Raw genomic sequence first — 12042 nt, 5'->3', positions numbered from 1 at the left:
CTCTTCAGAGCAAATTTCTTTGTGATTGATCAGCTTTTGTGCCTTGTTTTACGTGGCGCTCGCATCGGGCTGCCTGTATTGGACCGACTTTGAGCTACAGTGCGGACCTACTCTCGCTTGAGACTCAATGTGAGAATTTCGAGTGACATGTGACCTTGACGAACGTGATATGGCATGTTTACAACGTAATCGAGGAAATGTTTTCAATACAAATGGATCAATTAATCTGCCATTGGAGACTATGTACATTTTACTGACCAGCCCTAATTTCCGAACTGAATGTATTCACATGGAAATTTATCGCATTCCTCTGTCGCTTCCTCACGTCCTCCCCACTGCACTCTCTCTATACACTATGACGTTTGCCTATCACAAGGCCTTTGCACAGGAATTGACAAAAAATATCGAGGCAAATTATTTTAGGCAATTGAGGGCGTCCAAAATTCTCTCCGAGAACACTTTCCTGGTGATTAAGCAGCAATTTTCCTAAGATGGTTACTACTATTCTACTATTCGTAAGGAATTTATAGTTTTTTTTTATCTTAACCGGTACAAATTGAGCCCAACAAGCGTCACGTTGCAAGTTTACGTGTACTTACGCTCTAGTAATTTTGTTTGTAATGCGACCGACCGCTGCAAAATTATTGCAGGGACGACGAAAGCGATGTTGCCCAACATAGCAACGGAGGTCCTTCGGAGACTCTGCAAGGAATTTGGCGAGGATCGCAAGACTGCGGCCTACGAGGCAAACATTCCTATCCAGCTTACTCCTCACGCGGCAATGAGCCGAAAGCACCGATAGACAATGCCGCTGCGAAGTTCCAGTGACTAACCGACATGGAAGGTAATTACCATAGATGCGCAGAAACTGGGTCGACGACAAAGTTTTACAGCCATTACATGAGATCCGCCGCTACGGCTATCGGCAGGAAAACACGTTGTTCATACCACGTCGTCGCATCCTCTCCACCAACTCAGAAACGAGGACGCTTCAGCTGCGTCCTCTCAGCGGAAACCTATTTTGCTTGCGTTGCGGCTTGGCAGTTAGTGATAGAGTGACTGAATTTCTCAACGTTTAAAGCAGCATTCATTCAGATACATTTCTTTTATATATCCAATGATACACTGCTTAATCGAGCATCATTGAAACAAACGTCTCAATCTGAACTAACAGTTGCGAAATTTCTGCGCCGAAAGGAAGTTCACGTACAGTGACGTATGTTTATCGTTCTAACAGCAACTTTGTTTCGTTGCCTTTTTTTAAAGTAGCTGTTGTCGAACGAGAAAGTAGGTTACATGTATCAGATCTCGCTTGTCCTTTCCGCAGATAACACGTACACATATTCCACATACACAGTTGCATACTAAGTCTATAAAAGATGTGATGTCTGCACTCGCGGTAACAAAAGTTCCTGCCGACTGTGCAATAGAAAACACTATACAGTTTCCAGTAATCCAGATGTGCTTGTAGCAGCTTTGTACTCGCTTAAATGGGAGACTTGGTATCTTTCCTGGGCGCTATAACGTAAAGCTATTTAAACCTGTTTCTATTCTAATTCTGTCACTAGGCTTCCACAATTGGCAGATCTTCTTTTTTTTTTTTCAGGGAACCCCAACTTTGCCTGTCGATCACGTGACGTCACGAAAGCCGTGAAAACTTCCCATCTGATATGATGCGTACAGATTTATTATGCATAATCAGACCAGAAAAAAATTAGAAAGAATTATTTCCAATTCGACGCCTTTTTTGCCATTAGCCTACCACTGCTGGTCAGTTTTGTTCGGGCTGCACTTCCTAGCTCACTACGTCATAGTGACGTTGTACGCACTAAAGATGATAGTATCCAGAACAAAATTTGCAAAAAAAAAATTGCTTGGCAGTATAATGTTGTCGAGCCTTCTCTGCCCTTATACTACGGCGGTCTGCCATTTCTTTGATGTGGATCCGTTCCAGAGTATTTATAACCTTCCATTGCGCACCACTGCCGTTTCCGACCAGTCACCGCAAGCTATGCAAGGGGAAGTGGACCAATCGCAGACGCCCGCACCGCCCTCCTCATCCGGTTATCTACACTCTCTGCGCCAGCTCAGATCCACCGAAACCCTCCTCACTTCTAATTATAAGAAATTAGTTAATTAGATAATTAGACAATTGATTATATAATTAGATAACATATATTAGAGATAGATAGGATTAGATAATTAGCCAATTAGATAAGAAAAATCTGTCAAGGTAGATAATGCTATTTGCTTTCAAAACAAACAAAAGTGACCTCCTAAAAACGAGGAGAGTGTTTGGTTGGGCTGCTCAGACAACGCTGCAGCTCACCACCCGACGCTTTCGTCGGCCGTTACGTGTTAGGACCAAAACAGAATTCCCTGTATATGACTTGAAGTCATATTAATTTGAGCAGCTTCATGGTGATCCCCTGGAGTCCCATCAGGCGAAGTTTTATGTGGGGCCCCTCCTCTTTATTACATTTATCCTCTTCGTATTCTCAGTTGCCCACTCTCTAGCGAAATGTTGGGGTGTTGAGATCTCGCACGATTTTGAGACCATACAGCTTAAAGAAATAAAACGATCAGAGCGAATTCGCCATCCCCCTTTTCTATACAACCACTATAATTCCCCGTGTCTGCTAGCGCGAGCTTGAGTGCCGTTCATCTCGCGTGTAAATTAATTATGGGTAACGGCCGCCCGTGAGCAATTAATAAATTCTGATTTTAACAGTTGTTGGTTTTTTTTAGCACTGCAAGCTGGCGACGGCTTGAATCATTAATCAAGAGCAATGAGCAGCAGACGAAAGCGTGGGCGAAATCTGCGGCCACTTCATCCTGAGTGTTCATATTACTCTATTTACATATTTCCCCCTCCCCATTCATTACGGTTACAAACTGTTGGTTTTTTAGGCGTAACTTCTAATTACGCAACCTTACAAAGTTGAATCAATACTGTGCGCATTGACGGTTTGTTCAGAAACTTTTGCAGCTACCACATACTTTTTCGAAAATTACCTCGGACTTCCTACAGAGACCGTTGAAGAGTCTAAATTCATTTTTTGTGCGTTAGTAACAGTCGTTGGAAGTGAGGAAGCCGTAACTCAATATATGATCCGTTACTTCCGCCCCCGAGTTTGCTCGACAAAGCGACCTTCTTGGTTGCCGTGGGATGGTCGTCAGTGTGAACTTTATTACTGTGCTTCACGCCCTGTATATACCATCATCGGGCCTCAGAATCACTACGATCTTACTGTTTTGCACGTTATTGGCATCGTGCCTCAGTAAAACTCGCATAAATTACCAAAAAAATTACTAGAACAAAGATAACAAAAATACAGACGACAGCAAATAACAGAGAGCGACGAAGTTCTCATTAATGTACCGCTCGCTTCTTATGAGAGGCTTGTCTGTGGCAATCTTCTCGTACCTTATTGTCATTGCGGCGCACGTGTTGCTGATTCGTCATGACCCTTACCCAGCCTCTGGCAAATCGTTCGAGCTTCACAAACAAGAAACATTCAAGAGAAGCGGCGACCTTGCAGAGGATGCAGCGGCTGACGGGGATACCTTCGAAACGCTCTAGGCACGTGGGAGGGTGAACAGGGTCCAATTAAGATAAAGAAGCAGGCGAAGTGTGTGGTGGCAAATTACATAAGTGAATACTTTGGTAGCTGCTCGAAAATACAGCAATCATGAGATATTATGTGCAAATTCTAATGATGAAGGTAACAATGCGATGAGAGCTGCGCCAATACGCAACTGTTGTGAAATAGGCAGCGACGGTTGGCATCACAAGAGAAAGCCTATCCCAGACGCCATGTTTCACTGCAGCCATGGGAAAATCGGGACCATTCGGGTTGCCACATACCTGTCGGCACTACATCCAGCGAACTTAAAGCATGTACGACATGGGATAAAGTGACTGCTCGGAAAGTAGCCAGAGTCAAAGTGTAATCCTGGCGAAGCACGCGCTATATAGTGAATGTCCGGCTTAAGTGCGTAATCTTGATTTCTGCGAAATGACCCACGAGACCTTGTGCTCTCTTGACGACAAGACGAATTAGCTGCCAGGCAACCTCACTTTAGCTAAATAAGATTTCAGGATGAATATTTAATGCACGGCCACCATGCTGGACTCTCTCGTGGCGGATAGTTACCCGCTTTAAGGCGTGGATGTTGTGGTTTAGGAGTTGGGAGTTACGCAGAGAGACACGCTCTAGCCTACGCCGCCGACGCGTCTCTAAATGGGTAGCTGGCCTACGCTACGGGGACGTTACATGAAGATTAAACAAGCCCACGCCGTTGTCCGTACCTTCTTGACAAGAGTTGTTTCCTTGGTGATGAGTACGAGGTTGGAAGGTTGTAGGAACAGGAGCTTTACTTACATAGGATGATTAGACCAGCTTGTTCACAAGCAAAAAACAAACTCGTACTTACCGTAGTAAAGAGCGCAGCACGTTCTAGCACGCAGCTCTGTCGTTCTCAGAGCATAAGCAAAATCATTCTGAGGGAGCACACACAGGATATGTTTTATAAAAACCTTCTGCCTTCCCTAGATCATTAGCGACCCGCCGTGGCTGCTTAGTGGCTATGGTGTTAGTCTGCTAAGCACGATGTCGCGGGATCGAATCCCGGCCACGGTGGCCGCATTTCGATGGGGGCGAAATGCGAAAACAACCGCGTACTTATATTTAGGTGTGCGTTAAACAATCCCAGGTGGTCCAAATTTCCGGAGTCCCTCACTACGGCATGCCTCATAATCAGATCGTGATTTTGACACGTAAAACCCCATATTGAAATTTAGATCACTAGCGGAACACTAAGGGAACATGCCATCATCGGCCAATCAGAATGGTCGAACCGTTCGCAGCATCCCATCCTCGGTGTCGCGTCACCCCACTAGACACCAGAAGAAGCAGTCGACAACCGTTCTATCGGGCGAACATTGGCTGCTTGCAGCAATTAGCTGAGCCAGGAACTCATGGTCCTTGCCCTTGTCCTAGAATTTCGGCAGTTGTCGGTACCTCTATAAGACGTTGACCTCGCAGGTTGACTCACCGTCGTCTAGGTATAACGGCTAGAATAACAGCGCTTTCATGACCCTTGCGTTTGGTCTTCGGAACATACGCCAGACTAGCTGCCTGCGCGCCATATTATGCTGCTTCTGGACGACTTCTACTGCTCTAGCCAAACAACACAGGCAAGAAAGGTTATATGCATCCGAATTCATCCTCTTAAGTTTATCCGCAGGGCGCAAATAATGGTGCAGCTGGTAGTTGAGGTGTAAAGTTATTCCTCCGTTCTCTCCAAGCATAGTCTCGAACAAAACACTAATTGAGGCACCTGTGCCCACGGTGTACTGAATTCCTGTTTCATGCTCGTATCCGGCTTCGAGTTCCGGTTAGCCGATCACACCCGATGGCCGCATTGCAGTGCGGCCGACGCTCAAGAACGCCTATATACCGTGCATTAGGTGCACGGTAAGGAGCCCCAAGTGGTCAAAATTATTCTGTACATGTGGCAAACACTGCAGTGATATTGTAAAAGACGTTTGGGCAGAGCAGTTTCCGACCTTCATTGCCAGGGTAAACCCAGCTGTGTCTACAGCCAACCACAACTACCACCACAATCCGAAGTACCCCACTGCGACGTGCCTCATTATCATATCGTCGTTTTGGCACGTAGAACCGCAGAATTTTTTTAGCCACTCACACTCCGCTTTATTTACGGCTCAATTGGCAAAACACGTACGCCTTATGTAGAAACATTTATATGTGCTGAAGTATTCAAGCAGCTATGTCACTCTGCTGACTAGCACGCACTCGTGGCGTGAATTTGTGGTTCCAATGGTCGTATTTCGAAGTGTTCTTGATAAAATAACATGGTTAAGCTGAAATTTTGGTACGTGTTAGTAAATCACAGATTGTCCAAGTTGAGCCCAAGCCTCTACAGTGGCACACCTCGTAAACTCCGTGATCCTTCGGAACCTCAATTCTATTATTCGGCGAACCAATCTTTGGGTTTCGGTCACCCATAAGTAAACTGCGGGCCCACATAAGATAACGATGTCCTTAAGCGAATTAGCATTTGGAAATTGTTGAAATATGCTGCTTCAACACATCCCGAGATGGACGTAACGGGTATGCGCAGGATTCGGATGTCCCTAGCTTTCATATGTCACTGGCCCATTCTTGGAAGTTCAGAATGTCATAAAAATAATCTGCTATATGACGCTACCACGACGAAAGTTTAAAGATTGTGCGATAGATATGGCAATATTCTAACATGTTCTATTTATTTATCACATACTGCGGACCGAATATGGTCCGAGCAGGAGAGGCAGAATAAAAAAAAGACAAAAAGATTCGACCTTGAGAAAAAGCATGCGTATCGACAAAAAAATACTAAATATTGACGATGCATGCTTATACAAAAATGAACGAGATATTGCTCGCATAAGAAAAAAAGCCATAAAAGAAGAGAAGCAACGCGCAACGTTAACATAGCACATCACAGACAATGCATTCTGACGCTCCACAGAGAGAGAGAGAGAGAGAAAGGCAAAGGAAAGACAGGGAGGTTAACCCGAAATTATCTCCGGTTGGCTACCCTGTACTGGGGGAGCGGCAAGGGGATGCAATAGGTGAGAGAGAGAAGGATAAAAAAAAGAAAAGAAAAACCTAAACACACACACGCACGTACACTCGAACTGTTTCTGTGGGCACTGTCACGCAGCCCGCGAAGGCGTTCCTAGCCTTACGCAGTGTCACCGTACAGTCCTACGTCACACAGTGTACAGTCACAATTTGTCAGAAAGACCCGTGTCTTTCAAGTATCGCAGCAGCGCCTTCATAGCAGATCGCGCTGATGTTCGCGTAGGCCAGTTTCCAAGGATCTTGCTTTATGACATTGGGCGCTTGTCCAGTTATTCTAGGGTGGCTGAGAGGACCGCTCTTTGTGGGTTAAAACGAGAGCACTGACCTGACGGTCCAAGTCACTCATCAGGGGCAAGGAGGAGAGAATCATGCGGCAGTGCATTCCAATCTGTGATTGTATTTTGGAAAAATGAATACTTATAAACATTTATACGAGCAAAAATAGGTTCAAGAAGGTGTTGATGCCGACCAGATTTCTCAAATGGTTGTTTAGTTATGTATTTTTGTCGATCAATGCCTAGTTAGAAAAAAATAGAAGTGGTTAAGAAACTTCATTATAGCTAGTTTTCTGCGTTCTTTTAAACATTCCAGCTTTGCTTCCTGCAACATAGCAGGCGGAGAGTCCCGGCGTTTATAGCTGTTATATATAAAACGAGGCGCTGATCTTTGCATTTTTTTCTATTTTTTTTTTTCTATATATACCGTTGTTTGAGGGTCCCACACAATACTTGCGTGCTCTAGGGAAGGTCTTACTATGGCTTTGTGCGTTTTGTTTCTTAGTTGGTTTGATGATCTTCTTAATTGGTGTTTCTTCTTAATTTGTGATGGTCTTCTTCATATGTGTTAAGAGATCAGACAGTAACGTACAGTTTTACTTATTCTTTCTTTTATTATTGTTAATGCATACAGCAGTGAAGTGCCGAGAAATAGTGGCTGCCACTAATGTTTCCGGGTAGTTTCATCTGCAGAAAATATTGATCAAGCACCATGCTTGTCTTCCTCATGGCACCGTTTTTTCTGCAGAGAATAATTATTTATCCAGATTTAGGAACTCTGCTGCCTTAATTACTGCTATGTAAGTCATGCCTGCTGTGTTTGTTTTGTGTTGATGCAAGTTTGTGTTTGATTACCCTATCTTAGTACGCCGATAATCTTGTTCTCAATAACTCTACCGACCACATTCTGACTCTAGCGACAACATGGCAACATCTTCCACTGCTGTTAAGAGACAGTTAATGCCGCAAATTATAACATAGCCTAACTTGGGCTTTGAGCAATTGCTTCGCTGTGACCGAAAAACGAAAACGAAAAAATAAAGAACGCGCCGAAATGCATTTTTTGTTCGGTCTCAATACCACGGCTACTATCTCTGTATTAGTTTCCGCCAACGGTGTGTAAGTTCTTCCAAGTGACATTTGGCAAGTGCAGACGAACTGACGCGTTGAAACGAGATACGGTGCCTCAGTCAATATTTTATCGTTGTCACCAAGAAGTCATGCGATCGCAGCCTTGCAAAATATACCATCTGCGCTTTTTTTTTGTTTCTGCTCTGCTGACTTATAAATATGTTAGTAGTACCATTAGCCAACAAAATTACAACCTTCCAACAAGTTCGAAGCTTCAACAGAACAGTGAAGGATCCCAAGTGCACAGCTTTCCACACACAGCGTTTGACTCGAAACGCATTCCTGCCGACAGCAGTAATCGAGAAGTGGAAACTGCAAAAATGTTTATTAAGTCAAATCCTAAACATGCACAGTCTAGTGAAGTGATTAAATAAGTACGCCCCACGCTCATGCTCAGACTGCGCTCCGGGTTCTGATAATTCATGCTTAAACTGCCGACTATTCGCGCTGTTCGCAGAAGACTTGTCGAAGACATTTCAAGGCATTTGTCATTGCAAGCGTTGATAACACATGTGAAATACCTTGACCTCTGCAGTCTCTTCGTCGTCCTCTTCAGCAACAGCAACCTCATGCAGAAAGAGAGCCTCTGTCAATGTTACCTATGCTCAACATCATACTATAAGCCTCTAAAGTATCCTAATTTACATCATTCTATCTAACGCTCCACCAACCTCAACTTTTGCGTCTAATAATAATAAACATGCCTATTCTTTAGCTTAAATTCGTAAGTTGAGTTGCTCTGAGGCCGTTCTTCAATACCCTAACTTTGTGCACAACTCACAGGACTCGCCAAATAATTTTATGTCTTGTGTGTTCTGCTCCTCACTATAGAAACGTTGAAGTAATGTCAGGTCTTCACAGAGGGAGTTCCATAAACTTGCAGCGCCACCCCAGTGATGAAGTCGCTCTTTGAAAGCATTCATAGCAGCCGTTGTTTCTTACCTCTTTTATTTTCTTACCGCGTTAACATTTATATTCGAGTCATCACCACATCAGAAGTATACTTCCTCACGCTTAATCTTTTATTCTGATTTCATCCGCGTCGTCCTGTAGTTTTGCCGCACCGTTCTTAAAATGCTCCACCTTTACTAATACTCTGCATAACACACGCCCCTTTTGACAAAAGCACTCAGGCAGGCTGTCGCCGACTAGTGCCTCTTGAGGGAGGGTGCAAAAGCTCTATGTGGAACATGCGCTCCGGCACTCCAGGCACAGATGACGGGGGCGGACACGCGTTAATGAGAACGCTCAAGCAGGACCCAGATCGAGGCTCCCATTCAGGCCACCGCTCTCCTTGCCCAAGCTGTCGACAGGACGAGTGAAATTCTTCCCTCCCCTGGGAAACGCACAGGAGATGCCACACGCAGAAAACTTCATTAACGCGCGCTACGGAAGGAAGGCACTGATTGAAGACCTGCTGACTTTCGATGAGATTTCGTTTGGGCACCCTTAGCGAGCAAATGAGTCCGTGTCATTCACGCAACAGCAGTGATGCTTCCGAGAAACATGAGGAATGAAACTTTTTGCAAAGCTAATCAGTCTTTCTGTTGTTTTATTAGGGGTGACGACCTTGAACATTCCGCGGGAAAACAAATCCACGTGGTTCTTTTGCAAAGGTGCTACGCCCAATGCATGCCTATATTGTGTCGAGTCTTATCCCTGGGAATCGTTATTGGCTCTAGCCGCCAATGTTCCCAGCTGTTGCCCCGCTCTTTCGCCGAAAAATAATGCGAGAAAGCGCAACTCCACTTCGACGAGAAAAGTTGGTTTGCTTTCCCCTCAGCTACAGCTCAAGCATCGCCTGCCACGGACATGTATCTTCGCGTGAGGCTAGCGGGTCCTTTGCTAGGATAATGAACAACCGCTCACATCATCCGTAAAAAGAAAACAGAAAAGGAAAGAGAATTGAAGAGTAGAACAAAGAAATCCTTTTAATATATGCGCGTAGCCAACGCACATATTGGTATCTACGCCAAGCAAAGCTTTTCTCAAGTCGTTAACTGAATAATATAAAAGTGCTCATCTTTTTTACCGCGTTTTTCAGTATAGCGATTAGCAAGACGGCAAGTCTCCAGGATCGGCCCACTTTACTCGGCAAGTAACCGACCGAGTAGGCGCGCCAAACCACGGAAACGAAGGAACAGAAAGCTTCGCTTTAAGCAAGGAATTATACGCTTGAAGAAATATAATTGTTAGAATACAGCCGGCCATCAGCACATTTGTAGGGGCAGTACAGATGGTCTTACCTAAACCCCCCATTCGTTATATGACTATCGTCCTGTGTGCGAGCTATATATTTGAAAAGACAGCAGCAGGACTTGGTAGCAGCAGCCATGGTCAGACGCTGCTGCGTTAGAACGCATGTGCTGGCGTTCTAGAGCGGCCGGAGATAAAAAAAATCCAAAATGATTAACAGAGAAAGCATCGCTTTAAAATTAAAACTCACCGAAAAGTGAGATCGGATAGCTCTGCGCCTGATATCTGTACTGGCACTATGTCCTCTTGGTGATGAACTTTGTGATGCATGAAAGGATTCAATATTAGATGAAACAAGCTCCGGCCAGATGGGGATGCGGCAGTGTCGATGGCGATTCCAGCTGCTGCACCTTTCGGGCAACAGGAATGGCACACTAAATTTGACTAATTTAAGAGACGAGGAAAGGAAAGGGTTTGGCCTGAGGTAATATTGTCTATCCTGCTACTCCGCTCTGAGGGGACAGGGAGAGGTTAAAGAGAGGCGTATAAGGAGTGACGAAGTGGAGAGGCAGTAGTATGAGATTATGAAGTGTAAGTCAATAGTTTTCGGGGGGCGGCATGCGACGAAAAGCTATTTCCATGAGCTGGGCACGCCGCGTGGATTTCTGATTTCCAATACATCTGCCGTGTACACGACCAAATAGTGTTCTCTTATCTAACTACCTAGAAGCTGAAGCTAGGGCTAAAATTTGGCTTTCTCGCTTAATTCGCATGCCGTCTACGTTTCACTTCCTGCGTGCGCTTAGTGTACACCTAGTTTCACCTCATCAACGTTAGCGTTAAAAACGAGGCAGGGCTCACAACTTTTCTCTTTAAGCATATGATACTTAGGAAATATATGCGCCTCTATGTGGGAACAGCTACTTCCTTTCATATAGAATTGTATACAATGAAAAGAACGAAAAAAAAATTATGTAAGCGCACTAAAGCTCACAACCAACTCATGCACTCGCTCACTATTATTTTCAAGCCTGTCCGTATCCAGGCATGCGCTGCATGCTTACTTTTGACGTCACGACGATAAGCCCAAGCAGTACAGCAGTGCACAGGTCTCTTTCCCAGATCCCTAATACCATTTCCCCAGGCATTGCAAGAAGACATTATGCGCTGTGTAGAATTTTTTCTTTTCGCCCAATTTCGCTTCGAAATACTGATGTGTGTATGCGTTCTAACTTACTTTGTTACCATTATTTGTTTTACTTTGTACTTTGTGTGCATGAGTTATTATTATTATTATTATTATTATTATTATTATTATTATTATTATTATTATTATTATTATTATTATTATTATTATTATTATTATTATTATTATTATTATTATTATTACCATCATCATCATCGTCAGATGACATTACTACGCAGATGCCGCCGCCCAAATACGGCTCCCGCTGCTCCTTGGGTCTTCAATATGTGGTACATACGACATATACGGTTACAAGAAAGTGGCGGAAATTATCACATATAATTGAATATAACGCCAAACACATTACAAAAACTCTCTGAAAGCAATAATGCGATCAAGAGTATCACATAAGAAATAAACATTCAAGTAACGATTCGAACCACAATAATATGACACATAAAAATTCAATTTCGTTCCTTGTTTTTCTTTAACCTCACTTCAAGTTGTATGTACATACCACGCATATATATATATATATATATATATATATATATATATATATATATATATATATATATATATATATGTATATATATGG

Source organism: Dermacentor variabilis, chromosome 5 (genome assembly GCF_050947875.1).
Source record: "Dermacentor variabilis isolate Ectoservices chromosome 5, ASM5094787v1, whole genome shotgun sequence".
Taxonomy (NCBI): domain Eukaryota; kingdom Metazoa; phylum Arthropoda; class Arachnida; order Ixodida; family Ixodidae; genus Dermacentor; species Dermacentor variabilis.
This window is presented reverse-complemented; position numbering follows the sequence as displayed.